This window comes from Gossypium hirsutum, chromosome A10 (genome assembly GCF_007990345.1).
Source record: "Gossypium hirsutum isolate 1008001.06 chromosome A10, Gossypium_hirsutum_v2.1, whole genome shotgun sequence".
NCBI classification, from domain to species: domain Eukaryota; kingdom Viridiplantae; phylum Streptophyta; class Magnoliopsida; order Malvales; family Malvaceae; genus Gossypium; species Gossypium hirsutum.
The window spans coordinates 43461024-43466727 of NC_053433.1; positions in this window are offsets into that span (position 1 = coordinate 43461024).

Genomic DNA, 5704 nt, shown 5'->3' on the forward strand with positions numbered 1-5704 from the left:
TAATGACTTACTTTGTGTTGGGTAGGACGGTTCCAACTCGGCTAATCGATGATCTTTTCTTTGCCTTTGCTTGATTCTCCTCCTTTAACTGTGACAGCCCAAAACTGACCCTAGTCGGGAAGTGGTTTCGGGACTGCTAAACCGAGTCACCAAAATGTTTGAATGTGATATTATTGTCTAAAATATGTGATTATGAATGTGTGGAAAATTTCAAGCTTCGATTTAGTCAATTGCATGTGAATTTAGTCCATAGGACTTATGTGAGAAAGTTGTAAAAAAATGTGATAGGGTAATTTATAAGGACCAATTTAAGCAAGGAGTGAAAATATTGACTTTGCATGTCAAATACCCTTTTTTATACATAGTGGCCGGCCATGATGGAGCTTATATTAGACTATGTGGTAAATTTCCATGAAGTGGACATTAGTTTAAGTAAAAGAAAAGAAATGATAAAAGAAATATTAAGGATACTAAAAGAAAAAAAAGAAGGAGAGAGGTTATCACCTTGTTCATCTTGGCCTGTTGTAGAGAGGAAGAGAGGAGGATAGCATTCGGTCATTTGAAACCTAAGGAAGGTTAGTCTTTTGTTTGGTTTTTGATAATTTTCACATTTTTGATATCATTGCTTTGTGTTCTTTAAACCCCATGGTTCAATTTTGTGAATTGATGATGATTTTATGTTTTGCCATTGATGAGTGCTTGAGCTTTTTGATAGTTGTTGATGAAAAATGAAAGATATGTTAAAGATTAATATGTTTTGTGTTGAAGTTTTTGGTGATTTTGAGTAGTTAGGGCTAAATTACAAAAATAAATTTTTGAAGGACTCAAAGGTGGAATAAATGAAATGTATGGACTTATATGGGTACTAGGAAGATTCGGCCCTTAAGGAGTGTGACCAAATTTTGTGTATTTGGTGTTTTGTGGAATAAGGACTAAATTGTGAAAGTGCGAAATATTAGGGGTAAAAATGTAATTTACCCATTTATGCGTTATTAGACTAAATTGAATGAAAATATGTTAAAACGAGATTTATTTGAATATGTTAAGATCAAGAAACCAAGAAATTGGATTTAGATCGGGGAAAATCGAAAGTAGTTGAGTAGCCGATCAATTAGTCGACGACATCCGAAGAAAGTTATAAGCAATTAGATATTAAAATTTCGGAATAAATGTTAGTTATATATGCTGAAATGGAAATATGGTAAATGTATATATAGCTGAATATGATATGGGTGAATTATATGTTAAATTAAGGCTTGGTAAGCTAGCTATTAAGGTGAAATGCTAATGTTAGTATTTGATTTGGTAATAATCTGTTTGGGGACAGCAGCAGTAAGGTGATTTTGGAAAATCGCCATAAATTGTAGGAGTTAAATTAGAAGCTGAGTGAATTATGTCATTAAAGCTTGAAGAGTCTATTTTCTTACAAAAGAAACTATAAAAACAAAAGAGTTACCGATCTTGAGATATTTGAAGTATTGTGGGGCTGAGTCATAATGACTGCTGGATTCCCTGTTCTGTTTTTAGAAAATCATTATAAATTGTACAAAAATGATTATAAGATAAAACTTATATGCTTAGACTCCTTAATGAGTCTAGTTTCTAATGAGATCAAATACAACACATTTTGAATTCTGTAAAGTGAGAAATTGGATTCGTAGTGAAGAGTGGTCAGAATAGTCAAACAGTGAAACAGGGGAAACTTTAAGAAAAATCTGGTATTGATTGGCCAAGCCTAAAATTCTGAAAATTTTATGGATGGAAGATATACGAGTCTATATTCAGGGAAAATTAACGGCAAGTGATTTGGAGTTTAGTAGCTCCAGTTATAAATAATTTAGTAACTACTGCTCAGGAAAACAGCTCCTAGTGAATATGTGATTTTGTTGTAAACATTAATGAAAGTTTGCCAATGAATTATTTATTGATTATTATAAAGCTTACTATAATCTATGTGTGTGAAAGTCGGATCAATATATATATTATTCTAAAGTAATACTTGAATAGTCGATTAATGACTATTTTAAATTTTGTTGAACTTAAGCTCAAGAGCAAAGGGGAACTAGATCCGATAAAGGGAAGGAAAAAGTAATTGAATAGCCGTTGAAGTCGTTCGACGACATTTGAGGTAAGTCTTCGAGTAATGACCCTACTTGAATTATATTGAAATGAATAGTCATACTATGACGGATAGTCGAATGTGCTTAGAGACTATGTTATAAAGCCAATTGAAATTATGCTCTTTGTGTGTGGCTACCGAGCCGAAATTTGAAAGGTTTAATAAATGTTTTGTGTTTGAGCCTTAGTAACGAAGAAATGATATGGATGTGTTATGATTATTGATATATGTGTGCATGAGCATTGGAATATATCCGGGCTAAGACCCGAAGGCAATTATGCGAGTTGATATATCCGGGCTAAGACCCGAAGGCAATTATGCGAGTTGATATATCCGGGCTAAGACCCGAAGGCAATTATGCGAGTTGATATATCCGGGCTAAGACCCGAAGGCAATTATGCGAGATGATATATCCGGGCTAAGACCCGAAGGCAATTATGCAAGTTGATATGTCCGGGTTAAGACCCGAAGGCAAATGTGTTTGCGGCTGTATTCGGTTAAATACCGAAGAAACTTGGGTTTGAATGTGAGTGTTTTGTGCTGTAACTAATTCAATAAATATGCTCAACCAACCCGAACGATAAGGTATGTTTGCATGTGCATTGGAAAAGTCGATTCGTTTTAAATAGTATTCGTGCGATCGGCTAACGAATTTTCGGCTTTTAGAAAGGTTGATACCTTGTGTATATATGTTGATGAAGTGTGAAGTAAGTATGATTATGAGAATGTGTGTTAATAAAGTGACTTAGTTAGCTATGTGAATGTAATACTGTAGTCAAAGCCGATTTCATTACTTGAGACTTACTAAGCTTAAAATGCTTACCCGGTTGCTTTGGCTCTCTGTTTTATAGATTTTGTTCGTTAGCTATCGGATTCGGGATCAGCGAAGTCGAAGTCATCTACACTATCAAGCTCTTTTGGTACTCTTTTAGTTGAACTCTGGATATGGCATGTATAGGACTACCCCCTGTTGTTTAAGTTCTTTTGTGATGTATGTGTGTAAAGCCATGCGAAAATGGCTTGTAGAAGTGGAGTATGGCATTAGACCATTTGTGTTTATGTATGTATATATGGTTTCACGATGTGACTATGGTTTGAAATGGAAGTGTTGGGCTAATGATCAGCCATTGGAATGGCTAAATATGATCACATGTGGACCTATGTATGGCAAAACCCTAGTTGGTCCATGGTAACCACAAAATAGGTAAAGTTTACCTTGAAAACAGATGCTGACAGCAACAGTGGTGTAGATTTGAAAAATCACAAAAATTCGTAGGAGTGGAATTAAATAGTGAATAAATTATGTAATCGAACCTTGATAAACCTACTTTCATATGGAAGTAACGAAACAATCATATGAACAGTACAGTAAGAGATATTCGGGTTCTTGTGGAACGGGGCCAGAACAGTTTCTGGATTCCCTGTTCCGCCTTTGGAAATTCACTATAAATTGACCAGAGATAATTAGGGGTCATATCATATATGCATGGATTCCTCTCTGAGTCTAGTTTCCATAGAAACAAACGGAATCAGTATTGGAGCCCTGTACAAGGAGATATCCAAGTCGTAATGCGCAAAGGTCAGGGTAGTCGATCCCTGTAACATGGGAGACTTTGACTAATAAACTGTACGAATTGGCCCGACCAAAAATTCTAGAAAAAAATACATAGGTGGGGACATGAGTCTAATTTCAGGGAAAAATCACAAAACTGATTTTCGAGTTGTGAAACTCAAGATATGATTTTTGAAGCGACTAGTACTCAGACTGGGCAGTGTCTGGAAAAATTTTTAAAAGTCTGTCAACACCTCGTATTCGACTCCGGTGACGGTCTCGGGTTCGGGGTGTTACAATTGATTGGTATCAGAGCTACGGTTTAGTCGATTCTAGGACTACCGTAATGTGTTGGGGTCTAGCTATACATGCCATTTTATGTGATTAATTGATAGTGTGGTGATTTCTGACATTTGCAAATGTGTTTATTTATAGTAATGGATCCCGATCCCGACCGAGCGGTAGCTGATGATCTTGAGAGTGTAGCGCCTGCTCCCGCACAAGGGACAGCGCCGGTGGACTCTCAACCTAATGCGAGTAACCCGAATGATGAAGCTAGACAAGCTTTCTATAGCGTGATGAATGATTGGTTCAACCAATACATTCGAACTAATACGGCTGTTCCACAACCTCCATTCCCGACAAACACCACCCCCGCACCTACAATACCTCCGGTAACTGACCAAATAAGGTCAAATAAGCCCCCAGTTGACCGAATCCGAAAACATGGGGCTACTGAATTTAAAGCTACGGATAGCGACGATGCCGAGCAAGCTGAATTTTGGTTGGACAACACTATCCGGGTACTCGATGAGCTATCTTGTACACCCGATGAATGCCTAAAGTGTGCTATCTCCTTGCTACGTGATTCTGCTTACTATTGGTGGAGTACTCTGACTTCTGTTGTGCCCCGGGAGCAAGTAACTTGGGAGTTTTTCCAAACGAGTTTCGGAAAAAGTATATCAGTCAGAGATTTGTTGATCAAAAATGGAAGGAATTTCTTGAGCTTAAGCAAGGTTCTATGTCAGTTACTGATTACGAGCGAAAATTTGTTAGACTTAGTAGATACGCTCGGGAATGTGTTTCGTCCGAGGCTGTCATGTGTAAACGCTTCGAAGATGGGCTGAATGAGGATATAAAAATGTTCGTTGGCATTCTTGAAATACGAGAGTTCGTAGTACTTGTCGAGTGAGCTTGTAAAGCCGAAGAGCTTAGAAAGGAAAAACAAAAAGTTGATGTGGGAACTGGGGAGTTTCGTAAAAGATCCTCGGGAAAGTCTCTTCAACAGGCATCGAAGAAATTTCGAGATGATGTGGGCCGGTCTAAAAGCACTTCGGGCCTTTTTAGACGAGATCGTGATCGACCCCCTGTAGGTACACGAGGCACTTCAGTCGCCAGTGTTGGGAATGAACGTCGAGGCCGAACGGAATGTCGACATTGCGGTAAATGGCATTTGGGGAGTTGTAGATTCCATGACCGCTCCTGTTACAAGTGCGGATCAGTGGACCACTTCATTAAAGATTGCCCGAGGCTGTCTGAACAGAATGTAAATCAGAGTGGGAAACCGGGTGCTACCACTGCTCGAGGTAGACTATCTAGAAATATGGGCAATGCTAGTGGTGGTCAGAGAGGATCTAGAGATGCTACGACCAGATCCGAGGCTCGTGCACCTGCTAGAGCATATGCTATACGTGCCCGCGAGGATGCTTCTTCGCCTGATGTTATTACCGATACATTCACTCTCTTTGATACTAATGTAATTGCTTTGATTGACCCCGGTTCTACTCATTCTTACATATGTGAAACCTTAGCATCCAGTAAGACTTTACCTATTGAGTCTACTGAGTTCGTAATTCGGGTGTCAAATCCCTTGGGTCGTTATGTGCTTGTCGACAAAGTGTGTAAGAAATGTCCCCTGGAAATTCGAGGTTCCTGTTTTCCGGTGGACTTAATGCTTTTGCCGTTTGATGAATTTGATGTTATCCTTGGTTTGGATTGGTTGACCGCGCATGATGCGGTTGTGAATTGCAAGA